Raw genomic sequence first — 10,836 nt, forward strand, 5'->3', positions numbered from 1 at the left:
GTAAATCTGACAAAAATACCAATTTTGTGTGATTCAAAGAGTGCAATTGCAATAACAGAAAATCCAGTTCATCACTCAAGAACCAAATACATAGATGTCAGATATCACTTCATAAAAGATCATGTGGAGAAAGGTAACATTGAAATGTATTTTGTTCCAACTGAAAACCAAATTGCTGATATATTTACAAAACCTCTTGATGAAAAGAGACATAATTTTTTGATCAGCAAACTTGGCATGGTCAACATAAGAGATGAAAATGTTTCAGAAATAAAAGCAAGACAAAATGAAAACCAAATTGATAATCACCAAGTTACTGAGAATGAAAGGACAATTAAGCAAAATTCTGATGCAGAAATTCATCTATCTGATGAAAAATCAGAAGATTTAATAAATCATCAATAAAATGTGATGATTTACAAGAAATTCTGATTTACATCAGGAACTTTTGTTTAATTGTGCATAATAATCAGTAATCATCAAAAGTCCATATCTTCATACATATTCCATTTGTATAAATTTTTTTTGTTTAAAAAAAAGGGGAAACCATTGATGACATGCATGAAGATAAAATTAAATCCAAAGAATTCAATCGTCACAAATGATTTTAAAAAAAAGGAAATTTTTTTAACATGCATCGTCATTCGGTTATAAGAAGTTTAACAGAAACACGTAAGCACTGATATCATTAGGAGCTATGAAAGTAGCCGCCCACCTATTGAATGCTTACTCACACAAAAGGCTTAGTAGACTGTCATATTCACTGCAATAGATATCGTCTTAAATAAAGAGAAGAATTTTTTTTTGTTAATATGGAACTATCACTTTCACCTATAAATATTAACAATCTGAGAAAGACATTCTTCACAAACAAAATCTTCTCTTCAAAAGCCTACTGTCAGAAAACCTCTTATTTCAAATGAATCACCCAAAATCAATGGAATCCAACCAATTTCCTCTCATACATCACGAACATCATAATCTCAAACTAAGATCCAACTCAGAAGGACCTGCATGGGAGGACTGCAGGTTTGTGTACAATATGATCATGAGAAGTCCCTTGGGCTTTGCCATGTCTACACATGTCACCATATATCTAGAACTTCTTCAGGAGTTCTGGTGGAATGCTCAAGTTGTTATGAGTGGTACTTCTATGTGGATAAGAAGTGAGGTTATGGGGGTAGAGATCACCCTAAAAGAGGAAACACTCAGAGATGTCCTCAAATTGGGTGACTATCGAAGGATCAGCATATTGGAAAAGGCAGAAGTGCAAAGGACCTTGACTGAAATGGGCTACAATTCAAGCAATGTGTCAGGCAAATTTGCAAATCTGGGTTCATACCACCTTTTCAATATTTAGTAACACAGCTGAGTGTCTGCTTTTCGAAAAAGATTGGACACTTTAATGAGCTGTCTTACAGGATGATGGAAGTGGCGCATGCTATGGTACAGGAAAAACCTTACAATTATGCTAAGTTTCTCATGAGAGACTTAGAAGGAAACGTCCATGACCGTAACCCTTTTCTAATCTACCCTCGTTTCGTAACCAAGGTAATTACAAGTCAGCTTGACTTTGGAGGTGTGAGAAGTTGTTATACAAGAGCTGAACTGGCACTTCAAGAAAACTTAAGAGTTGCTTCCTTGGTTCCATCAACCTTTCATACAGGAAGAATAACCAGTCTCTGGTTATATGTGAAGTGCATGTATAACGTGTTGGATGAAGATGATGAGTAGTTAGGTCTATCTGTGTTTGTTTTAGCTTGTTAATTTTTTTTGTGTGTTCTAACCCACTTTTGTTCAGTAATATATTTAGTTTTTCTTAATTAAATGTTAGTTATATATGTCAATAGGTCCAGGGGGAACTAAGAAATCGTGTCTGATGATAACGAGGAAAATTTGGTAAGAATCAAATAAAATCTGATAGGATGTGATAAATCATCAGAATCTGATAAAATTTATCAGAAATTTCATTAAAACATCAGAAATCAGATACAAAGAAACAAAAAAAAAAATCTAGATTATTTTTAGATATGTTTCTTTGAATTTTTTTTTTCTGAGGACTGGAACAAGCTATATGAAAGAGACTTCCTGATACATCAGAACAAAAGTGTGGAGTTCACAAGATCAAGGTAAGAAATTTTATCAAACTCCACTCATTCCCTCTCATCTTAATTTTTTTTTTTTTGATTCAGACTCCTATAAATGAATCAAATATCTTCTGATGATATATATATATATGGGAAAATTCAACTCTTTATGAAACATTTAGAGATCTTTCAATATATATATCATTAAAAGGACAACATGGGAAAGCACTCAATTGAAGAAAAGGCTTTTGATTGGTCCAATTCTGAAATCAAAAAGGGTCCCACATAAAAAGGTGCAAGTTGGATACTAGTGTTTATCTTTTAAAAATCGTTGGAATCTCTAATTGTCTTGAATGAGATATACATTAAATTAGAGATAAACCAATGGTTTTTCAAAAACGGTTGCGTCTTTAAAAGAGTAAAACATCATTAAGGTGTCATAAAACACCTTGAATACAAACAACCCATGAAAAACACTCAAAAATCTCTGTCTCAGCTCACTATAAATATCCCCTCCAACAACAGAGACGTCCATCTTCAATCTCTATTCTCAAAACCCTAAAAACCCTTTTTCAAAAGCAAAAACCCAAATCCTAAATGGCTGCCTCCAACAATAGTCCACCTCCAGCTGAACACTCTGTTCCCTTAATCACTGAAGCTAAATATCTTCCTCTGAAGAACAACAATGAAGCTATGAACACCAATATCAAACAATATGATGTGAAGTGTCAAATTCTCATTGAGTTTCTGATCAGAAGCCCAATAGCTCATGCTCTTACAAAGATCAGAGAGGTACCAGAAAGACTGCTACAACAAGTTGTAAAAACTCTCGAAACTCATACTACAAATATGGAGCTAACATCACATGTATGGGAAGATATCTTCATCGTAATCACACCAGAGAAAATAAGGGAATGTTTGGAACTACCCTTAAATCAAGAGTATGAAGAAGCACCACCAAAAGAAGACATGTTTGAACAACTTGATGCTGTAATGGGATGCAAGGCGAAGATTTCAAAAATCAACGAGTTCAAGAGGAACAAGCTACCTGCCTTCTGGCAAGTATTGATGGAAATATTGAATAAATGTTTATCATCCAAGATCGGAGGTACGGATCAGATAAATATGAATATTCTAACAATCATGTTCAGCCTTATAACTGGGTTGAATATTGATTTTGGAACAGAAATATTTAATCTGATCAAAAGATCAATTCTGACCAAAACTGGAAAGATAGATTCACATCTACCATTTCCCAGATTTTTATCCATCATAATTCTGATGCTTTTTCTGAAAGAAATCTGCAAACTCCAAAATCAAAATATATGTGGAGATCAAAAATTATGAGACCTTGGAGTGCTGCAGGGTCATGGAAGTCAGACTTTGATGTACCTGTTCTACCAGAAAATATGATGGATCTTGTACCAGAAAATTCATTATACAGAGCAGAATATATGAGAATGTTAAGTAGGCAAGCAGAAACAAAAGAAGGATTTGAAAAGGTGTCGCCCATGGAGCATGATGCAGAAGAATCAAGCACACCAAGAATAGAGCAGCAAGATGAATCTGATCCACATCCAGCTGATAAAGATGTGCATATGACTCATGCAACAGAAGAACATCATGCTGAAGGCTCACATATTGGAGAAACAGGTGCAACAAAATCTAAACTCAATATATTTTATACTTCTGAAAGTGATTCTGATGAATCAATTCAACCAAGATATGAAATATTACAAAGAAGCACTGTTTTTACAAAACAAAATGTGAGTGAAACAAAAGACCCATTTTCTGAGTCAGACTATGAGGAGGAAAATGTGGTAACAACAGGTGGAGATCAGTTCACTGATCAAGGAAACCTGGATGAGAAAAATAAAAGTTTCTCAACAACTCATGGAGAACCTGAAGAGGTTCAAGGATGTGAGGAAAACCAGGACTTGAATTTGTTTCAAATTTCTAGTGAGGAAACAGAGAATTTGGATACTTCCAATCCTCTTAACCTCAGAACATCAGAAAATGTGTTTTCTGGTGGTGTTAGAAGGGAAACATCTGTTGTTTCTCCTATTTTCCAAGAACAACCATCTATGTCTCCAAAACAACTTCATAAAGAACTTGAAGATGAAGCTGCTACTGAGAAAACAGTCATGAATGAAAAACTTGATCTGATACTGGAAGAAATCCGAAATCAAAAATCAGAAGTCAAAGCTCTATCAGGGACTGTCAAAGCTGTGCAGAAACAAACTGAAGAAAATAATGCAGCTCTCAAAGAAATACAAAAGTCATCAGAAAACAAAGGAAGTTCTTCAGAAATAGAGAAGGCTCTTAAAGAACTGCATGATATCAAGAAAAAGATGACAGAGATTGCAACTGCAGGAGAAAGTTCAAGTTTAGGAAGGCTTCTTGAAGAAATACAACTTCTCAGAGCCAACAGCTGCAGTCTAACTGAGGCTTTTGAAAAGTTGGTACTGGAATTAAGTGAACAAAGAAATAAAGAAAATCAGGAGTTTCAGAAGATAAAGAAGCAAGAAGAAACAAACAGTCAAGCTCTTACTAACATTCACTTGCTAGTAAAAAGATTGCAATACAATGTTGCCACACTGGCAAAAGTTGATCTTCATAAACTAAAGACTCCAATTCTATAAGAAAGACAAGTAAAAGAGTCAGAAAGTCCCCAACATCAACCAGAAACCATCCAACAAGAACAAATGAAGCAAACAGAAGCTGTAACAGTTCAAAAAGAAAAGCAGACCATGGGTCCACCACCAGATAAAGAAAAGTTACCCATGGGTCCTCCACCAAGCATATCAAAGCCAGACACTTCAAGTTTCCAACATAAAGAATACACTTCAGCTCAACCATCAACTACAACCATCACTGGAGAAACAGAATTTAGCATAAGGATGGACACAAAAGAGAAGCGAAGAATGGAACATGAAGTGACCTCTTCAAAAAGGCCAAGAAAAATAATGAGAGAAGACTCAGAAGGCAACATCAAAGAATCAGAAGTGCTGGAAGGTGATCTACACACAATCATGTATCCAGAAGAACATCTGAAGCACTACTATTGGAAAGGTACAGAAGACAACCCAACAAGGCCACTCTCACCAATGAGTAAAGGTATTTATGAAGAAAGAAAAAATGGCAGCTGGGTGATATTGCACAACAAATTGACCAATCCAATAGTATCAATTGAAAGAGTTGATACTTTGACTACTGGAGGAGGCTTACTAGGGAATGAAAGTCAAAACAAGTACACCCTAGTCAGAAAAGACAAAGATGTTCAAAAAGTTACTGATGCAGACCTGGCTGACAAAATTCATCCAATGGACATAGTCAAGATGAAGAACATCATTGATGAATGGAAAGGTGGTTCAGTAGTGATCAGGAGAGCCCTTGACAGTGTTAAAAATGCAGGAGCGAAATTATACAAAAGAGCAGCCTTAGCAGACTTTGATCTGTGTATCAATTTTGAGTATAACACTAAAGTGTTAATACCTCCACCCAACACAATTATTCCAGCTGAAATCCCTTCAAAATTAGCAAGAACTGGTGCAATCTTTGACACACCAGAAATCTGTGCAGATGCTCATAATGAGAAAGCCCTATTCAGAATCAGTGAAATTTGCAGGTATTCAAACCAAACTTTAAAGTATATAAGAAACTGCATAAATGAGAAACAAGAGCAACTCAAGATGAAAGGAAAGAACAATGAACAGCTGAGAAAGAAAATTGAAGATTGCATTGAAGATTGGATGGAAGCAAGAGAATGGTACAAATCAATGTACAAGGCAACTCAAAAGATAATTGATCACAAGAAGAAGCTGAAACCAGGAGACAAACACAGAGGCGGAGTGAAGATCAATTGAATGAATTGATGTGATAGTAATTTTTTTTGAACAGTATTTAGAATTTGTTTTTCTGTTTCTTTTACAATGGTTGGATGGTCTATGCTTTAACTTTTATGTTTTATGCTTTATGTCTGAGGGACATAGTCACTTGATCTTTCTTTTTCAAGAATTAGTTAAAAGTTGTTTACATTTGGACATAGAGATAGTTCATTTTCTTACAATACTTAGGGGGAAACTGTTAGAAAACTTTATTTGTAAGTATTGAAGAAAATCTCAATCAACTGGATCTCTGAAGAAGATAACAGTCCTGAAGAACATAGCAAGATGAAGAAAAACGTTGGGACAACCGAAAAGCAAAGCATCTACTACAAAGAATCTCAAGTTGATAAAGAGTTGATTTGGATTATCAGAGAAGGTCGTTTCTGATGGATCTGATGATATTTCTGATGAAATATCATCAGTTTCTGACAAATTCTGATCATCAAACTTTCTGATGATTTGTTCACCAGAATTTCTGATGAAGTGGCTTATCAGAAATTCTGATGACAGGCCCACTTGTCTAAAATCACAACTCTATCCTGCCACCCATGACCGAAGCATGACATTACTGGTTTTCATGATTACAAATGCAACTTGAACGATGGATTCAATGAATATGTCAAATTGCTACTTTATGCAGGACTTATTGCATGAATAAACAATTGTTTATTCATGTCCACAGCCGTCTATAAATAGAAGGCTCGAGAGGCAGAAGATAATTGAGTTTGAAGCTTAACATTCACATACAAACACTCAAACTCCAACTGCTCTTCTCACCCACAGAAATCAAGATTCATTTGTATTAGATAATAACCTTACAATCACCTTGTTAAACTAATTTGCTAAGATCCATTTTGTTAGAAACTTATCGACACCAAAGATCCCTTCAAGGATGCAGCAAATTCTTGGCCTCACTAGATACTACCGCATATTCATCACAGGATTTTCGAAGAACGCGTAGCTTCAAACTCTTTAGCACAGCAGGGTGCGGTGTTCTTAGAAGACAAAACAGGAGGATGACTATTCAGCTTTCGAATCCCAACTCTGCAACGCACTGAGCATCGTCTTTACTCGAGGATGCGGGTGATCTAGTGGTATATCATGCATGATGGTTCGAATCCGAGTCCCAGCTATGCGCCGATGCAATGCGAGAAGGTGACGACCTACGCAGTGGGATTACAAGAACTGCACAAATCACAACCTGCAGTGGAAACCATGTTCTTTGGATTTAAGTTGGAGGCATTACTTGGACGGTACCCGATGCGCGGCTTATACCGATCACAAGGGCCTCCCGTGTACCCGTGTTTCGAAAAAGCTAAACATATGATGACATCACTGGATGGAAGTCTCGAGCGGTTACCACTATGGAACCTAAAACACGTATATGCATGCAGCTCACTATCGACTCTAGCCCACCCAATCAGATTCGCCTTGTTCTAATCGAAGCACTAAGGGAAGAGGAATTTCACGTTAGGTCCATGCGGGGCATGGAAGAGCAACTTCTGGCAAGTCGGACGATATTCGCTACCTCGTGGAACGAATGTGGATCTCATTATACAGTAACGGTAGGGGATTTGTGTTGAGCAAAGCACCCCGGCCTCGATATTCTAGTCGTCTGGGTTTTGAGGAGAGTCATTAGGAATTATGAACCTTGTCCTGGTGATCGGGCATGAAGGCCCACCTAGCTAGGTATGTGAACGATGTTTGACTCGTGGGAAAGCCAAGGTGAGGTATCAGCAACTAGAAATATTCATATGGAAATGAGAACAAACTGCCATGGATTTTGTCACTGGGCTACCTAGAACTCGAAACGGAAACAGTATCACTTGGGTGATCGTTGATTGTCTCACGCTACCAGCACGCCTTCTTGCAACCAAGGAAACTGACGAGTCTTCACAGCTGTGAACGTTCCTCTGAGAGAGGCGGCTTTTAGGCACGAGGTGCCAACTCCCGTTGCGTCTGATCTCGAGATATACCTGATTTATAACAGGTAATACACGATACCCTAGGCTCACGTCTAGACATGGGCATTGCTTATCATCGTAGGACAAACGGTCTGAGTAAGCGCACAATCCTGACACTTGAAGACATGCTGCGAGCATGTGTGTAATTGAAGGACACATACCTTTGGCTGAGTTCTACTGTAGCAATTATCATTCTAGTATTCAGACGGCTCTGTTTGAGGCATTGTATGGATGGTAATGCCAATCTTCTTGTTGGGCTAAGGTGAGTGACAACCTAATCACAGGTCCAGGAGTTGTATTCGAAACTCTTAAAGATTGCTTGGATCGGAAATTATTTGACGGCAACGCGTGACTGTCACGAAAGCTGATAAGCTTAGGAAACACTGGGAGTTCGCTGTAGACGAACGTGTCATAATCGAAAGTCCCACCCTGGGAGGGTGCGGTACGCTATAGACAATGTGGCCAGCTTAGTTTTCGATGCGTTGGGACATCCGGATCTCTGGAACGAATAGGTGACATGACTCACAAACTTGAGTTAACTGACGAAATGGGATAACGTTCGCGATGATATTTATACCTCGAATTTAAGGCAGTGTTTGTCCGATGAAACACTTGTGAAACCTTTACCAGAGTCTGAGGTTATCTGACCAGTAGTATTTATCAGGGAATCTATTGAAAACATGGACCAAGAAGTCAAGGTTCGTTAGCATAAGTCGTATGACAATCGTGAGAGTTCGTTGGAACTCAAGACATGGATCGGAGTTCACGTGGGAGCGCGAAGATAAGATGAGGCTCAAACATCCTCAACTATTTCCTAATTTTGGTAGCACTGGAGAATTTCGGGATGAAATTCCTCTTCAAGTTGGGGATGATGTGGTACCTGAGGAAAACCTACAACAATCTTGATTTATCACTTCACTTCTCTGTGCTTGCTTGTCAAATTTCAGGACGAAATTTCTTTCAAGTTGGGGATGATGTGACAAACCGAACATTTAAGGTAGTGTTATTTCGTTTAGTAAATCTGATTTCTCTTTATTCTTTTTCGTTCCTTATGTGATAAATTTGTAAACGCTCCTAACCAAAATATATGGGTCTAATGTAAAACGTATTCGGGAAGGTTGTGTGTATAGCTGGGTTATCCTTAGTGGCTAATTGTCGGATTTGAGCTGCACTTGTTAGGGGCCGCATACCCTTATCTCGGCCCACACACATGCCAGGCCCAAGTGCTCGAGTCCAACCCTATTGGGTTTCGCATACTATTAAGTTTAGGATGTAAACATATTTTGTTTTGGAACAATCATGGTAACCCTAGAACTCCTTCTGGAACCCGACGGCAACACCCCTCTCTCTCGTGAAGCTCTTCTTTGATTCCATTTAATATTCCGGTTAGTATGATATCCTCCTTGGTTGTTTTAGTCCCTATTATATGCGATATTTTGAATATGTAATGGCTAAGGTGTTTACGATTTAAGAATTTGGATTAAATGAATAACATGATTTAGCATGGATTGGGACTTAGGTTGTTATGAGTTGGAATTTTGTATACGTGATGATGATTATATGTTGTAATCTTTGATGCTTGTGCCTTGACTTTTGTGTCTCTCCTTTTTCGGCCAATGATGATGTTCCCTCCTTGCTTAATATTGTTGACTGATGTCATATATTAATAATCCACTTCCTAGTTGCCTTTTTCCAAGTCTGCATATGCCGCCCCTTTTAAGAATTAGATTCATAGGAATCGAAGTTGTAATTATTTAATTGGAATTGAGTAACTGGTTGTTGTTGGTGTGTAACAAAATGGAACAATGTTATTCATGGTAAATTGTAACTGTTTCTGCAACTGATGAGGGCGACGAAACCTAGTGGTATTTCGCCGCAAGTGACCTCGACGAAACTAGTAGTGTTTCGTCATAAGTGAGCTCGACGAAACATGTGAGGATGTGTATGATTTTCTGTCTCGTCACTTGTGATTTTCTGTCAAGGATGCCTGGTCAAATTAGTTTATGAAACTATAGGATGTGTATGATGTTAAATGAAACCGTGTAAGGTAGAATGAAACCGTGGTGAATAGGGCAGTTGGATTAGAAAAGCCTATCTGTTACATGGTAATAGTGTTAACCTGGACTTAACCTGTATAAACAGACAGTATATCTGTGAATGTTGATATGTGTCATAAACATGGGGCGTGGACTAGCTTGGGAACAAAACACTCGTTATATGATTTTACGATAAACATTATAGAACAATGGGTTGCATGTTTAACGGTTGTGACTTGTATAAGAACATGTGTCTTACCTGTCTGCTACTTGTGCAACGTGTACGTTAGATACGTGATATGTGTGAACACAATACTGATTGTCTTTGGTAACCACGGTAGGGTTGGTTGACCGACTTGGAACGGGTAAAGTAACTTGTTAAATATCGAGCAATCTAAGGAGAGTTCACTGCTCTTTTTCCAAGCATGCATCCCGGGGAGGGATATCTGGTAATTGTTCCGGGGAGGAACGTCGGGTTATTGGGATGTTGGTTATTACACTCATTTCTATCATTAAGACCCCTTACATCTACCGATAGTTGCCGGGGAGTCAACGAGTTTATTAGTTGATAGCTCTATTTGGTTTGGCACCCTCACACCGTACCGGGGAGGACGGGCGTGAACTAATTACCTTAAATCATGACCAAGGTTTTGATAGAGACATTGGGGTTGGGCAAATAAATCTCGTAGCCATCTGCGGTAATCGAGTTAATAACAACATCAAATCAAATCATTGAACTGTTTTATACTCATATCTGGTAACTAAACGCATTAACAAAACTTTGAACTCACCAGCGTCGTCTGACACACTTGTCTGCATGCTTGCAGGTTTGTAGGTTTATAACATTGGGACTTGCTGTCTA

This window comes from Helianthus annuus, chromosome 13 (assembly GCF_002127325.2).
Source record: "Helianthus annuus cultivar XRQ/B chromosome 13, HanXRQr2.0-SUNRISE, whole genome shotgun sequence".
Classification (NCBI taxonomy): Eukaryota; Viridiplantae; Streptophyta; class Magnoliopsida; order Asterales; family Asteraceae; genus Helianthus; species Helianthus annuus.